Genomic DNA, 17,714 nt, shown 5'->3' on the forward strand with positions numbered 1-17,714 from the left:
ATTTCCATATCATTCAGTAGTTTTTCAGAAATCTAGGTCACTAGAATTTCGAGAGGTGTTTTTCCTCTCTAAATGTTCTCCTCTCCTCCTATATGCTAATGCCTCTTTTACCTATAAAAAAGGACACGTGAGATGAGACTTGATCTGAAAAGATGAAGAGGGGCTGGCCCCGTGGTGTAGTGGTTAAGTTTGTGCACTTGGCTTCAGCAGCCCAGGTTGGCGGGTTTGGATCCTGGGCGCAGACCTACACCACTCGTCAGCCATGCTGTGGCAGCAACCCACATATAAAACAGAGGAAGGTTGACACAGATGTTAGCTCAGGGTGAGTCTTCCTCAGCAAAAAAAAAAAGACGAAGAATCTAACAGTCAGGGACTTGGGTTATTTCAATCAATGAAACACCCAAAAACATTCAAGGAACTACAGGAATGAGGTGAGGCAGACACAGTAGGTGCTGGTTAGCGTACAGGATTACATTGTTGTGGGACACCATGCCCTTGGTCCCTGAACTCCCTTCCTGTTCTGGGAGCTGCAGACAGCTAGGCGGTGTACAAGCCATCACTCAGCTACAGACTAAGCTTTTCTTTTTCCCACCTCCATCCCGGAAGAGTCTGTCTTTAGTATCCTGGAAACTCATCAGTGACAATAAAATTTTTTTCACCTTATTTTCTTCACAAACTCAATTCTGTTTGGGTGTTTACAAGTTTGTGGGTATAAATGAACTCAGAGTTTAGTCTTACATCATGGTTTAAATCATTTGGGCTATAATTCCGTTTTATGATTTAGACATCTCAAGTTATATAGCCAGTACCTGAAGCACATTGAAAAGAAATTAAGTTTGATAGCTTAAGATAAAGTGCTATTATTATTCTTTCACAGTTTAGGGCAAATCATAAATCCACATATCCATGGCCTTCATTTTAATATAGTTTATGACTAATTCATTTTAATTGTGTTCATATTTGATGGCAACTCATATTGTTCTTGCTGGCTGATTTGTAATCGGTTCTTATTTTCGTATGTTTTATGAAGACTCTCAGCTTCAGATATATTAAACAGATCTAAAGAATTTTTAAGACTAATTAAGCCTTAGTCATGTTGTAATTTGTCTGTATAGCTCCCTCTCTTATCCACCTTTAGAAGATCCTTTCTGTGTCCTCTGAAACAGAGATGGCATGGGCCCCTGGGTTTGGCAGAGGCAGGGAGCTTACAGATAGAGACATGAAAACATCCCCTGGAAGGAACTCTTCCTAGAATCTGGTATTCTCCTTCTGAGTCAGTATAACTCCCTCTGTCAGCTATGGAGAGCTCTGTGACTCCCACTCGCTGGCGTTACCAGAGGGTTCAAATGCCAGAGCCACAGCTTCCTTTGTTCTCAGGACAAACATCTCCTTGCTTTCTCTTCATGCTTTCTGATTTCTTTTTATCTTTTAATTTCCCTGTGTTTACTTAGATGTATGTCTCTTAGATGCACAAATCGCTTTGAAAAGTATGTGGGGTCTAAGTTATAAACAAATTGTCCTGCATTTTCTTTTTTAAACATAACCTTGTTTTTACTTATTTATTTTTTATTTTTTTCTTTTGAAGAAGATTAGCCCCGAGCTAATATCGGCCCCCAATCCTCCTCTTTTTTGCTGAGGAAGACTGGCCCTGAACTAACATCTGTACCCATCTTCCTCTACTTTATATGTGGGACCACAGCATGGCTTGACAAGTGGTGCATAGGTCTGCACCTGGGATCCAAACTGGCGAACCCTGGGCCACAGAAGTGGAACATGCCCACTTAACCGCTGCACCACCAGGCCGGCCCCTGTCCTGCTCGCTTTAGGAGGGGAATAGTCTGTCTTTCTGAGAGACCCTTGTCTTGTACCAGTCTGAGTTATGAGAGACTTCCAGGCCCTGCTCATCCTCCACGTTCTCCGTAACTCCATCATGCCTGCTCCAAAGGAGCCTCCTCTCTCTAAGTCATTTCCTGGTGGCACCACTCATTTACCACAAACAGTATCATGGTCACTTCCTTAACTTTTTTTTTGTTAATAATTCATATTTCACCTTGAGCCCTCAAACCAGAACAAGGACCTTCCCAAAGATTTCATGCATTTCCTAGGACATCAGTCTCATGCTCACTTCTGGCCTTAAGATCCTGGTCTGCATCCTCACTTATGTTCACTTCGTCCCTCCTGTCTTTGGAGGTGATCCAGTGACGGAATCCAGCCCGTCTTTCATTTACACAAATACCACCCACACCAGACATATGTGTGTAGAAGATGTTACTCAGTGCTTGGGGAAATAGAAAGAGTTTACAAGAAGACAAAACAAGTAAGTAAAGATTATGTAATAGGTGGCCCTGGGATTTTGCCATCTCTGTGGTTTGTCTTCCGCCAAGCCGTACTCTTGGAGTATCATATTTCACCCACAATGTTTTATCAAATTAATTTTCCCAACGAAGTTAGTTCCTTTCCTAAGAGGAATTCCAATACCAGGTTTTATGGTAAGTTTTTTCTCATCTTGTTACAAAATATTATATGGACATATTATCTTCCTAACTCTATTGTAAGGAAGGCAAAGATCTTCTTTCAGATTTCTTATTAACTCAGGAGAAGGGAAGGGAGTGAATATTGGCTGTCTGCTGTGTGTCAGACATACTGCTAGATAGTTTGTTTTTTTTAAAGATTGGCACCTGCACTAACATATGTTCCCAGTCTTCTATTTTTCTTCTTCTTCTTCCCAAAGCCCCCCAGTACATAGTTGTATATTCTACTCGTAGGTCCCTCTGGTTGTGCTATGTGGGATGCCACCCCATCATGGCTTAATGAGCGGCACCATGTCCGCCCCCAGGATCCGAACCAGAGAAACCCTGGGCCACCGAAGCAGAGCGCATGAACTGAGCCCCTCAGCCAGTCCCAGAAAATTTTTTTATATATGCTATTTTAATTATTTCTGTGCTGTGAAGTCAGGGTGAAATGGAGATAACTCCATTTAAATCACTGACTTGGAAACTGAGGCTCATAGAGATTAAATAATTTGACTAAAAATCACATTGTTTAGAATGAAAATCAACACAAATTTGTGAAGCAGCTAGAATTCCATGATACTTCAAGCTTGCAAAGGGTTGTTGGGGACTCCTGAGCTTGCTGCCCACCCCTCCCCACCAACCTGCCCCAAACTGCTTCCTCGAATGCATGGCGGTGGGAAGAGCTCTTGGATGCTGTCCACAGCGGTCAGGTGGTTAATTTCATGTGACTAACACAGTGGTTGTGCTGGTGGTACTTCTGAGAAAAGTGAAGTCTCAAAATTGCGAAAATGGAAGGAAGATAGAAATGAGTCAGATTCTATCTAGCATCATGAGTCAGTTCCTAGGTTTAATTGCTGCTTGTTTTAACTTTTTATTATGAAAAATGTCAAACCTATAGCAACGAAGATAGAGTAATATAAGAAACTGCCCTGTATCCATCACCCATCTTCAATCATCATCAGCTCACGGGCAGTCTGATTTCATCTGTATCCTCTCTCCACTCCCACACCTCCACGTTTATTTAGAAGCAAATTCTAGGTTTCTTTTTTTTTTTTTAGGTGGGGGAGGAAGATTAGCCCTGAGCTAAGATCTGCTGCCAATCCTTCTCTTTTTGCCGAGGAAGACTGGCCCTGAGCTAACATCGTGCCCATCTTCCTCTACTTTATACGTGGGACGCCTGCCACAGCATGGCTTGCCAAGGGGTGCCATGTCCACACCCAGTATGTGGGCTGGCAAACCCACGGCTGCCAAAGCAGAACATGCGCACTTAACCTCTGTGCCACCAGTCCTGCCCCTAGGTTTCATTTTATAACTGGGTCTTCACCACTTCACCAGGGTTAGTTTTTAGGTCATTTAAAAATTCAGTTAAAATTAAAGCATTAATGGATCTCCTTAATTAAAACTTCCTGGAGCAGATAGCAACTACTATTACACAAAGGATGCTGGTGAACGAGCACCAAAGGGCACACTCTCTGTCAGCCTAGCGTTGGCCTCATTTACCCTTCTTACATCACTACGTCATCTTCCTCCTCAAAGATGATTTACTTCCCAAACCAATCTGATGCAAATTGTGTCCTTTTACTTCTTAAAGACCAGAAATTCACTTATATGTATGATATAAAAGTGTGTATAGTACAAATAATACTGAAAAGTGAAAAATTATATGCCAAAATATTAACAGTATTTTCTTGGTGTGGTATGAACTCAGGAAATTTCCAGTCTATTCTTTCCTTTTAGCTTATAATTATTTAAACTTTTTTCTATTTCTAAAAGTAATGATCAAGGGGCCGGCCCGGTGGCGCAGTGGTTAAGTTTGCACGTTCTGCTTCGGTGGCCTGGGGTTCGCCGGTTAGGATCACGGGTGCAGACATGGCACCGCTCGGCAAGCCATGCTGTGGTAGGTGTCCCAAATAGAAGGTAGAGGAAGATGGTCATGGATGTTAGCTCAGGGCCAGTCTTCCTCAGGAAAAAGAGGAGGATTGGCAGTAGATGTTAGCTCAGGGCTAATCTTCCTCAAAATAAGTAAATAAATAAATAAAAGTAATTAATTACTTTTACGATTAAAAAGAATAAACAAAAATGTCCACCACGAAGAATATAATTTCCAAAGAAGCTTTTATGGGAAATAACATACTGGGTTCCCTACATAAGTTGAACTCTTCAGGCTAAATGGAAAATGGAAAAAATATTTTAATCAATCAACCACATTTGGACACCCTGAAATTGTCCACATAGGCTGTCCTCTCAAGTGCCTGTGGATAGATCAAAATCTGCTCCTGCATATGATCTACGCCAAAAACCATATCCACAGCCTGAGCAGGGCTTTTAGGGTCTCTTCAGGGAGCAGGAAGAAGTGGAGGGAATGTGGTCGAGGAATCGAACCATTAAAAGTTTACAGTTTTGGGGCTGGCTGGGTGGCGCAGGGGTTAAGTGCGCATGTTGTGCTTCAGTGGCCTGGGGTTCACCAGTTCGGATCCCGGGTGCAGACATGGCACCGCTTGGTAAGCCATGCTGTGGTAGGCATCCCACATATAAAGTAGAGGACGATGGGCACGGATGTTAGCTCAGGGCCAGTCTTCCTCAGCAAAAAGAGAAGGACTGGCGGCAGATGTTAGCTCAGGGCTAATCTTCCTCCCAAAAAAAATAATAATAATAACAAAATAAAATAAAACTCAATTATTAAAAGTCTGGGTATCAAAAAAAAGTTTGAGTATCAAAAAAGGGGAGGGAGATGAAAGAAAGGGCAAGAGAGGAGAAAGAATGTATGTGTGTGCATGTGTGTATGTGTGTGTGTATACGTATATTTTTGTGCATGTGTGTGTGTGTTTATATAGGGGAGTTAGCGTGAACTAGTCAATAGGTTTCAAAAAGTCACTTCCCATTCAGAAAAGGAAGGAGAGGGACCATGTTAGAGCTGGGAGATGATCAGGCCTCAGCCTCCCCAAGAGGCTCAGGAATGGGAGGTTGGAACCCAGACACGCATAGACCAGAAAATGGGGTCTAGCAGCCCCGTTGTGGAGCATCAGACCTCAGGCTGAGAGTCAACGAAATAGTGGTCAACGAGGATCTTTAGACCAAATGTATGTGTTTCAATTAGGAGACAGGATAGGGTGACGTAAACTAAGAAACTCCCAAATACAGTGGCTTGATCGGTATGGAAGTGTTTTATTTTTTGCTTTCTTTCTAACAAGCATTCAAGTGGGTGGTCCAGAGCTGGCGTGGCGGCTCAATGGAGCAGTGTGACCAACTCTCTAGTTTGTCCAGGACTGAGGAGATTCCTGGTTTGTGGGATTTTTTTTTTTTTTTTTTAAAGATTTTATTTTTTCCTTTTTCTCCCCAAAGCCCCCCGGTACATAGTTGTGTATTCTTCGTTGTGGGTTCTTCTAGTTGTGGTATGTGGGACGCTGCCTCAGCATGGTCTGATGAGCAGTGCCATGTCCGCGTCCAGGATTCGAACTAACGAAACACTGGGCCGCCTGCAGCGGAGCGCGCGAACTTAACCACTCGGCCACGGGGCCAGCCCCGGTTTGTTGGATTTTTAATGCTAAGACCAAGACCAGGAAAGTTCTGGGCAAGCCAAGATGAATTGGTGACCGTGGGTGTTGGGTCCCAGGGTCCATCGACCTTGTCGGTTTGCCAACATGCAGTTTCCATCTTGGGGTATAGGAGAGCTGCTCCAGCTTCCAACATTATGTCCACATGCAACCAGCAGGGAAGTGGGGCATGTTCCTTTCATTTTAAAGGCACAACCCAGAAGCTGCTCACAACTTTGCAGTCAGAATATAGTCACATGGCCACACCTAGCAGAAGTCCAGGAAATGTCATTAGCTGGGGAACCATGTGCCCAGCCAAAACTTCCATTATTTTGGATTAAGAGAAGAATAAATATAGGAGGGACATCTGGCCAGCTGCTGTAATACTAAATACTTCACAATGCCTGCCATACTCCACAATCCCCTTCTGTGTGGTTCTTTCTGCATAAATTGTCATTCTGGTACCATGTGACCTATGACCCAGGTACAGTCAATTTATAGTATTGTCAGCAGCTGATGAGATGGCCTGGCATGACAGCTTTACTCCAAGGATGTGACCCTTTTCTAGAAAAATTGAATGTAGATACACTAAGTTAGTCAGTTGCAGAAAACTGAAAGATATCCAGAGAGAAATTAGGCAGCAGAAACTATGAGCAAACAGAAGCCATGAAAGAGAGAAAAGATCCTCAGGCAAGAAAGTTGTTGGTAATTGCTAAGTGGCAGATGTACAGGCAGAGAAGTGCCAAGATGGGGGAGTAACCTGTGCCTGAGGAGGAAAAGATAATCTCATTGAGGGAAGTAGGTGTATTCTGAATAATCTTCTAGTTCCATAAATACATTCCAGCTTCTGGAGGCCCAGGAGTAAGGCTGCTCCTGCATTCCCTGCGACTCCTTAATTTCAGTTTCCAGGTTGGGGAAGTGACACATGGTATGTTATGTTTGGGTCTGTGTGGCTGGGGTGCCATTAGTGTGAATTCAGCTGGAACAAACCAGAAAAACCCAACTAAAAATGGCCTCAGGAATAAGGACTCCTGTCATCTCACATATCAAGACACGCAGCGGTAGAGCAGTTCCAGGGTGGCTGATTCGGAGACTCAGCAACATCGGCAGCAGCCTAGGCTCTGTCTGCCATTTCTCACTGCCATCCTCGGCCCCCTGGTATTGTCCTCCGGCTTGCCTCTGCCTGGTTTGCTAAACAAGCAAGCTAAACAAACAACAGTCCAGGCTGGAAGGGAGGTGGCCCTCTTGTTGGTCCCTTTGTGAAGCTGTGGAAAACATTTCCGAAGCTGCCAGCAGATTTCTGCCATCTCAATGGCCGGAACTGCATCCCTTGCCATGCTTAAGTCAGCCACTGGCAGGAGGAGGAAGTGCAATATAGGCTCAGCCTGATTAAGATGCTGGCCCTGGGAAGGCGACTTGGCCTCCCTTCAAACACAGTGCGGCCCATATCCAAACAGAATCAAAGTTCTATCAGTAAGTAAGAAGGAAACTAAGGGGTGACTTTGGGAAGCAATCTACAGTGTCCACTACAGGAGGTCTGAGAGGTCAGCTGGTTCTTCTGGTAGGTCTCATGGGGCAGTTCATGCCTTGTGAAATCACACTGAGGGCGTGAGGGTTACAGGTTAGAAACTTAATTTTGCCACCTGACATGCTCTGGGATATTCATACAGCCTGACCAAAGGTTAATTTATAAGTCGGGATATCAGTTTATTGATTTGTAATGCAGGATGCACAAATCTCTCTCCAATGGTTGGAAAACTCAGGTTTATCATCCAGTACACAGCACTAAATAGACACATTAATATCCAGAAAGCTTCTTGGTTGAACATAACATCAAAGCAAAGGATGCAGATGCTTTTGTGCCCCTCTATGTCTGTGCCAGGTGTCAGACAAGGGTGCGTTTTATCTCCCTATCTGTTTAATCTGTATGCAGAACATATACAAAAAACTGGGCTGGACTCAAATGAAGGAGGCGTGAAAATTAGTGGAAGAAATATCAACAGTCTAAGATGTGCAGACGACACCATCTTACTGGCAGAAAGCAGCAATGACCCAAAACAACTTCTGACGAAAGTGAAAGAAGAAAGTGCCGAAGCAGGCCTGCAGAAGAAGCACACCACTTTAACGGAGACAATGAAGGCACTGAAATTGTTAAAGATTTTGTTTACCTTGGTTCAGTCATCAATTGAAATGGAGACTGAAGCCAAAAAATCAAGAGGAGACTGAGACTCGGAAGGGCAGCAATGAAAGAATTAGGAAAGATCAAGTGTAAGGCAGTGTCATGAGAGACCAAGGCCAAGATTATCCACACCCTCATGTTCCCAATTATTATGTATGAAAGTGAAAGCTGGACAGCGCAGAAGGCTGACAGGAAAAAGTTGATTCATTTGAAATACGATGATGGAGGAGAGTTCTCTGGATACCCCGGACCGCCAGAAAGACAGACAAGCGGGTCCTAGAGCAAATTAAGGCTGAACTACTGCTGGAGGCAAAAATGGTAAAACTGAGGCTGATCCTACTTTGGGCTCATCATGAGAAGGCAGGGTTCTTTGGAAAAGATAGTAAGGCTGGGAAAAGTAGAAGGCAGCAGGAAAAGAGGGAGATCAAAGGTGAGATGGAGTGAGTCCATAAAGGAGCCACAGGCACGAGTCTACAGGAGCTGGTTGAGGAAAGGACATTGTGGACATTACTCATCCATGGTGTCACCAGGAGTCAGAGCCGACTTGACGGCATGTAACACATAACACACATATCTGTGCCACTCATTTTCATGCTTTTTTTCCATTATACGTTCTCTTCTCCTTGCCTGGAATACCCTTGTTGTCCTTCTCTGCCTAAAAATGCCTATTCAAACCAACTCAAACGTCACATCACATCTTCCACGAAATCTTCCTGGACCCCCTTTCCGACAGAATCCTCTCCTCCCTTTGTTAAGTTTCCAGATGCAGTAAACACTCATCGTAGGTTATCTCCTCTCTCCTTCCAGAGAACATGAGCTCCGCAGAGAGCAGAGGAGCGTCTGAGTCATCTTTGTCTCCCTAGTGGATGGCATCGAGACTCTTCTGGAACCTAGAAGAGTGGTTCTCAGGCTTTGGTGTGTATACGAATCACCAAACCAACAAGAAGACTTTGTTTTAAAAAATCATATTCTCAGGCCCTATCCACAGGAGTCTGACTCAGTAGGTGATGGATTGGGGCAGGAATCTGCAGATAACACACACTTCAATGACCTGGATGCAAGGGTCTAGGCCATATTTTGGGAAGCACTGACCTAGCCTATGATCTTTCTTGCATATATTGTTCTAGTGATGGGGAAATTGATATGTACGAGGATGAAGGCCTCTTTCTCAAGCGTACTGAACGGGCAGTAGCGAAATCTTCCTCTCTAGTCCCTTTCCACGGAAATCAACAAAATCTCCATGACGTCCTGCCCAAGTCAGTAGGTTCAAAGGGAAGATCACTGGACAGGGAATCAGAGCGATAGTGTTTAACTCAAGAAAGTCTCTAGCAGGTGGAGATGCTTGAGCTGAGGCTTTGGGGGAGAGGGCATGAGTTAGGGAGAAGTGGCAGGAGAGAGATTTCTCAAACAGGAATAGAGTGTGCAAAGGCATGGGGACCTGAAACCACAGGCAGGGCAGTACACCGGGAGAGAAGAGTGCACAGCGGGAAGTGAGAGAAGTAGGGCTTAGAGAAGTCACAGCCAGCCAACTTATTATTCATTTACAGCACCTTATAAAATAGTAAAAACTACCATTTACTGAGCCCTCATTCTCCATCAGGCACCATGACAAGCAATTTACATATATTATACACAGCTTAGTGCTGTGTTTCTCACACTATTTGGTCTCAAGACCAAATTGCTCATAAAAACTATATGTTCTTAAAAAACACTTCACGCTCTTAAAAATTATAGAGAACCCAGAGATCTTTTATTTATGTAGGTTATATCCATTGATATTTAGTGTATTAGAAATTCAGACTGAGAAATTTAGAAACATGCACTCAATTAAAATATCAATAATAAACCCATTATATGTTAACATAAAAATGTGCTTTTAATGAAGTACAATTACAGTCTCCAAAACAAAAAAATTAGAGGGAAGAATAGCATTGCTTTACATTTTTGCAAATATCATTAATGTCTGGCTTAAAAGAAGAAAGCTAGATTCCCAAATCTGCTTTTGCATTGACGCGTTGCTCTCTCTCATGTCATGTAGTTTCTGGAAAATTCCACTGTACACTCATGAGAGAATGAAAGTGAAAAAGGCAAATAGTATCTTAATACTATTATGAAAATATTCTAGACATTGCACACCCCTTGAATGTGTCTTGACAGTCCCCAGGGGCGCCCAAACCGCTTTCTGAGAACTGCCAGCTTAGAGGCTCAGAGCATTGAATCCTGGCTTTTTGGAGTACAAGATTGCGGCTGTGAGCAAGTTCCCTAGCCTGGGTCTCATTTCCTCTTACATAAAATGAGGATGCTAAGGGAGCCTTGGGGTAGTGATGAGCACAGTGAGCGTTCAGTAAATGGCAGCAGCCAGTGATTCTCACAGCCACCCTTGGGGGTCAACTCCAGTTTAGAACTAAGGAAACAGCAAGGCCAGGGTTCAAACCCAAGTCTCTCTGACTCCAAAGGCTGGGCTTGTGACCGCTGTGTTACATACACACCACGCTGAGGTGTTCTGAGCAGAGAAGGATTATAAAGAGATTAATGATATGACCAGAGCTTAGAAAAATCACTGTGGTTGAAGCTTAGAGGCTGGACGGGAAGGAGCTGGGAGTGTGAACAGGAACTCCATCAACCGGGCAGGAACTGATGAAGGCCTGACCCCAGGCAGGGCTGTGGTGCTAAGGAAGAGGGTGGGCACAGGAAGGCTGGGCAGGACTCAGTCCCCGTGAACATGAGGATGAGGGAGACGGAGGAGTCTAAATCTTTCCTGGGCCTCTCATGAGAAATCCCAGCAACTACACATGAGAACATGTTCAGAGTATCGTCAGCCAGGGAAGGCTTGGTGTCCAGGGTCAGTCACATAGGCATGGAGCACCCACATGGCTGACCATAGTTACTCACTCTCGAGCCCCTACAGGGGTCAAACCGATACAGCCAGGGCCCAAAGCCTCCACTGTAAATCACATTTTTAGCATGAACTATCGGCCTGGCCAAAGGCCCATCCAGGTAAACACAAACACTCTCTCAGGAGAGATATTTCAAGGGCTTAGCGGGAATCTCCCAGGAGTTGGTCAAGGGCCAGTCTTTTCCTCTTTCAAACATGCAGGGTTTGAACAACCCAAGCCTGCTGCATTACCCATTACTGTGCTTGTATATCCAGCTGCCTATTTCAGGGTATCTCTTGAAAAAAATCACCATTTAATTTTTTCACCAGAGTACCCAAATCTGCTGTTCATAGTCTTCCTTATCTCAGTTCATGGCAACTTCATCCTTCTAGTAGCTCAGGACACAGGCCCTGGAGTCATCCTTGACTTCTCTCCTCCCACATCCCATGTCCAACTTGTCAGCCCATCTTACTGGTTCTACATTCAACGTATTTCCAGTGTCTTTCTGGAAACCTCTATCTGCTATTTCCACTCCAGTCCAAACCACCACCACCATCTGCCTCTGGATGAGTCTGATAACTTCCAGATTGGGCTTCCTGTTTTTGCCTGCGGTACCTACAGTCTCCAGGAGGCAGCCAGATGATCTTCAAAATCATACATCCAACCACATCATTCCTCTGCTCAGAACTCTTAACTCACTTTTAATCCTACTCAGGGTAAAAACCAAAGTCCTCTGACCCCAAGTACCTCCCTGCCCTAATTTGGATTGACCATCCTCTCCCCTACTCACGTGGCTCCGTCTACACTGGCCTCCTTCCTCAACCGCACCAGACATACCCTCGCCTTGGGCTTGTATGTTCTATTCCCTCAGCCCAGAACGCTCTTCCTTCTCATTTCCTTTGAGTCCCTGCAAGTCCTGGATCAGTGAAACCCTCCCTTACCACTCTATTAACTAAAATAGCAACATCCTCTGGTCTTCCCTCCCCGCCTCCCTTCAGTATTTTTCTCCACAGCACTTTCACGTCTGTCACACCATGCATTTATCTCTTGATGTGCTCATTGTCTCCCCCCTTCCCCCCACCTGTCCACTAGACTCTAAGCTCCAGGAAAACAGAAACTATTTTCTTCTCTCTCGTGTGTTCCCTGTATTGTTGGCTGGATGACTGTGTACAGGCAAAGGACCCTATCAATAGGCTTTGCAGCAACTATTCACTCGGATAATTTTGATTCCACAAAAGCACAATGACTCAAAAGCTGACAGCATTTTCTAAATATGCACTGTAATTCTTCCATATGGCCAAATAATTCCCATTTTCAGGATAAAATAGGAAAGAACAATTTAGGGCAGATTCTGCAATCTGTAGGTAGGCTCCATGAGGGCAGGGACTGTGTCAGGCACAGCTTTGGTGCTCATGAATATTTGTTAATTGACCAAAGGACATTTCCACCTATTCTTTTTTGTTTTTTGTTTTTTTTGAGGAAGATTAGCCCTGAGCTAACGTCTGCCACCAATCCTCTTCTTTTTGCTGAGGAAGGCTGGCCCTGAGCTAACATCCGTGCTCATCTTCTTCTACTTTATATGGGATGCCTGTCACAGTATATCTTGACAAGCGGTGCGTAGGTCCACACTCGGGATCCGAACTGGCAAATCCTGGGCCGCCAAAGCAGAACGTGAGAGCTTAACCGCTATGCCATGGGGCTGGCCCCCAACTTATTCTTGAGATCACAAAGTGGCAGCATAGAGAGAACTTTAACGATAATCTGTCCATTTACTGTTGGGGCTAAGTGAGGTTTGCAGAAGGTAAGCAACCTATCCAAGCTCTCACTAGTAATGAGAACTAGTTTTCCCAAGTCCCACCCCAGGGTTCCTTCCCCTCCATTGACCTGCCTGTGTCAGTTTCAAAGACCTGAGGAAACCTTTGGAATGCAAATTGCAGAACAAGCCTTTCAACGTGAGAGGGACAAGGGTGTAGGGATCACACTATCTGCATCTCATTCCGTAGCAGAAGGAGTGGATTTGGAAACAAGTCAGACATGCGCCCATATCCCCATGCCCATATCCCCGTACTGCTGTTAATGAGTCGTGTGAGTTTGTTCAGTTGCTTAACTTCTGGTCTTCGGTGAGCTCTTCTGTTAAATGGGATTGCCTAAATGGCGCTGTTGTGGGGTTTCAGTACTGTTGCAAAACTGTAACTCATGAGTAAGATATAATTCTTTCATCCTGCCAATGACTGATCTGGTCTTCCTCCCCTTATTGGTTAGCTTAGCAAGAAAAAATTAACTTAAGGTCAAATTTTGTTTAAAGTTTAGTCTAAATGTGTACAGACTTCAGTATGGGACAATGAGAAAGCTCTGGAGATAGATAGTGGTGATGGTCGCACAGCAATGTGAATGTACTTGATGCCACTGCACTGTATACTTAAAAATGGCCAGAATGGTAAATTTTTATGTATATTTTACCACGATAAAAAATTAAAATAAAAACACTCAGTCTAATCAGATTATTTGGACCGTGTGCTCTGGCGGTGCTCAGTTCCTTCGGGAGAGGTGATCAACCTCTCAGATTTCTCAGGCTTGGCCTCCCTTTCCCTCACCAACGCTGCTGGATGCACGGGTGGGGCCAGGAAACACTGGAGGTGGTGGCTATTAAGATCTTGCAGCAGAGGAAGAGTGGGGGCCTCAGCGTGATTTCTTTGACCTCCTCTGGTCCCCTTGGGCACCTGAGCGCTGCCTGCCTCCGCGTCCCACTCTGTCTCATGGCTCCAGGCTAAGAAAACACCAGATACTGTGACATATCAAAAATTTCGTTGTGACGCTAGTTGGGAAGCAGTGTTGTGGCTTACCTGGCATAGAGAGGAACTGTGAGTCATAAGTGGCACCTCCACCCCTCCCCACAGCCTTCCCCGGTTACCAAGGCCTCTGGTTCTCTTCATATCTATGAGGTCCCTCCTCTCAGACCATGTCTACAGTCTGGTCGAGCCCCTATAACCTCTCCCCTCATCACTTGGGGGTCCTCTATTACGCAGCCTTTCCACACTGTGATTGTTGACTGACCCACCGGCTTCCCACCAGACCAGAAGCTCCGCAAGGTGGAGGACTGGGACCATTCCTGGTTCAGTAAATGCTTTTCAAAGAATCCATCACAACAGCTGCTGGCTGCTCCCGGTCCGCAAACCCTTTTTAAGGTGCCCAAGAGGTGTCACAGGGGAAGGAGGTGACAAGGCCCCTACCTTTACATTTTAAAGACAGTACAAAAGCAATATACAAAATTTCATGAAAAGAAACACACAGTCGTTACCAACATGCCATTTTTAACAGAAGAACTATAAAATTAAAAGGTGGTGTCCCAGCTCAGTGGTGAGCAAACGCTGCTCAACAGACCCTGCCGGGCTGTCTGGGTCTGAATCCCCTGCGGGAACTTCGTGTGTGTGTGTGTGTGTGTGTGTGTGTGTGTGTGTGTGTGTGTGTAAATTACCCCCAGGACATTGGCCAAATTTGAGAATCACTGCTTAAGTTGGCACACCTTCCCCAGTCTGTTATCTGTTTAAACTATGGCATTTAATAAAGAGAGGCTGCACTTAGCTCATTGAAAATGTTACAATAAAAATGTTACAACAACAATAATATCGTGGAGAAGCAAAGAACTTTTAAAAGCACAGTTACTCATAATTTATCCTTGGTAAAGCGACTGGGAGTCAAAATAATTTAACAAAGTCGATCGTCTCCAAAACAAATGGGTTCTTAAGCTTATTTACTTACTGAAAATTCCTCTGAAGGCTCTGACTCAAACTAGGTCCGGGTGCTGGTTTTTGTTTGCCAGCCCTCCCTGCCCCAGGGGCTGAGCGCTACCGGGTGGATAAGGGTGGGGGTGGGGGGCAGGGAGGCGGGGCTCCCCTGCTCACTTGGGTTCAGACAGTAGCGAGAAGGACACCAGAGCAGACGGAGGGTGGGACAGTTCCTCCTTACCATGGTCTGGGTATTCCGGCAGAGGCCACACGTCCATCCACTGCAGCTCCTGACGGCCCTCCCCTGCTTCGGCACTGCATGGGCAGTGACAACCGCCGGCTGTCGCTGATGTGCCTTACCCCTGCTAACAGCCCTGCCAGCAGCCCCTTCATGGATGTCTGTGAATGATCGCAGTTAGATTCTATTTCCTGCAGGGACCCTAGCTAATTAGTCCAGAATAAGAAGCCCCTGACTGGTGTCAACTAGGACAGCGACGTCCTGATTTGCTGGCCACTGATGGGCATTAATGATGTTAATGCAGGTACTCCGTTGGTATGACTACAAAATAATATGACTAGATTTGTAAACTCATGGCCTGGACCTTCCACCTCCAAATCATTGCCTCCCCCAAGTCGACCCCTTAGGATGCCTTAGTACCTATTCCAACATCGACCACCATCGCAAGATTCTGAGGTTGCCTTTTACGATTGCCCTTAGTGTTCATAACAGATTATTTTGAATAATGCTGGAAAATGATCCTCCTTTGATGACAGACTTGATTCAGATCAACAGGCAATATCATAATACATGAAAATCAGCAATAATTTCATTGTTTATATGCAAATTTCACTAATTGTCCTCAAAATGTCTTTTATAGCTTATTTTTTTTTAAGTCAGGATCTAATCAGGGTTCATGAATTGCTTTTGGTTGTCTCTCTAGTGTTTCCAGAGATGCAGAGATGGGACTTTGCGTGTGTACCTCTGCGATCCAGAGCCTTGTGCAACACCACAAACATATCAGCTGAAACAAATGGAACTTTAGTGAAGGCTCAGAGTGTCCCTGGACTTGCAAAGGACACAACACAGGTATGAGGAGAGGAGTCAGTCATTCGGAAGGGCCGCTAAACTGCTGTGAGTAGTCAGCATTTTCCTTTTTCATGTCAGGACACACAGAAAATAATGCTATTTCCATAGCATGCCGGGGTAAAGAGAAGGGGCTCCTGGGGGCTGTCTGGGGCTCAAGCTGCCTCGGGTCCCCTGTCCTAAGAGCTGAGGGACCTACATTTGTCGGACCCGTTGGAAATGTTGGGACCAAAACTATGGCAACTTTTTGGTTTCCAAGTTTCTTTCTTTTTTTTCTTTTGCTGAGGAAAATTTAGCCTGAGCTAACATCCTCTGCCAATCTTCCTGTTTTTTTTTTTTTTTTTCGTATGTGAGCTGCCAGCACAGCATGGCCACTGACAGATGAGTGTTGTAGGTCCACACCCTGGAACCAAACCTGGGCCACTAAAGTGGAGTGTGCCAAGCTTAACCACTAGGCCACCAGGGCTGGCCCCTAAGTTTCCTTATGTCCCAGGATATTCTTATTTCCAAGTAATGGTGACTGTGTGTCTCCTATATTCTCACTCATAGGGAAATTCTTCCACTGCTTCTGTTCAGTCCACCTTAGTCCTTAGGCTGCCATCCTTCTGTCTGTTGGACTTACAAGTGTTCAGACTGTTGAATAGCAAATTTCCATAGGTAATGAGTGGCCTGAGCTGAGGGTATTTTAGTCTGAGTTCCTGTCAAAAGCAGAGCCTCAGACAAAGGCTTGCAAGAAGATGGTTTATTTTGATGTGTTTTTGGTGTATTTGGTAAGTTCAAAAAAAAGAGGAGAGACTGGGAAGAGTGAAGCAGGTAAGGAAGGAAAGACAATCTAAGAACATGTTGATGAAGGGGCCAGCCTGGTGGCGCAGCGGTTAAGTTTGCACATTTTGCTTCAGTGGCCCGGGGTTCGCCGGTTTGGATCCCAGTGCACACATGGCACCACTTGGCAAGCCATGCTGTGGTGGGCGTCCCACATATAAAGTGGAGGAAGATGGGCACGGATGTTAGCTCAGGGCCAGTCTTCTTCAGCAAAAAGAGGAGGATTGGCAGCAGATGTTAGCTCAGGGCTAATCTTCCTCAAAAAAAAAATAAATAAATAAACCAAAAAAAAAGAACATGTTGATGACCATCAGTCACGAGGACCACCACTTTGGGAACTGAGGCTAGGGGACCCTGCTAGGGACTCTCCAAGGAGCTATGTAGAATGTGTCTCAGAATTGTCTGCCCTGGACACAGAAGAGGAATGTATGTACGCACCACCTCCCACTCTCTTTAGAGAAGAGTTGCCTCCTGAAGGTAACTCCCTCGTGCTTCCAGGTCTGCACAGGTAGTGGAATGGCTGAGTGGTTCCCACAAGTGGTGTCAGAGAAGCAGAAAGCAAGAGATATAAGGTTACATCTGCATGGGTTGCTGTAGCAATGGCTGGAGTAAAGAGGCGAGCCAAGAAGATGTGAGATGGCGCATGGAGGTATATGATATGGGGAGGAAGACAGTAGCAACTCCATGGAATTTGTTCTGAGAGTCTCTTCTAGTCTGTAATAGTATAATAGTAGCACCTCCTTTCACCTCCTACCTTCTACATTGAATATTTCTCATCCCTCACCTGGTCTGCCTGAGTTATTCTCTTTTTCCTTCCCCAAGCCTTTCTTTCTTCTTCTTTTTTTTGCTGAGGAAGATTCACCCTGTGCTAACATCTGTTGCCAATCTTCCTCATTTTTGCTTGAGGAAGATTGGCCCTGAGCTAACATCTGTGCCAGTCCTCCTCTCTTTTGTATGTGGGTCACTGCGACAGCATGGCCAC

The sequence above is a fragment of the Equus quagga genome, chromosome 8 (genome assembly GCF_021613505.1).
Source record: "Equus quagga isolate Etosha38 chromosome 8, UCLA_HA_Equagga_1.0, whole genome shotgun sequence".
In the NCBI taxonomy this organism is placed as follows: Eukaryota; Metazoa; Chordata; class Mammalia; order Perissodactyla; family Equidae; genus Equus; species Equus quagga.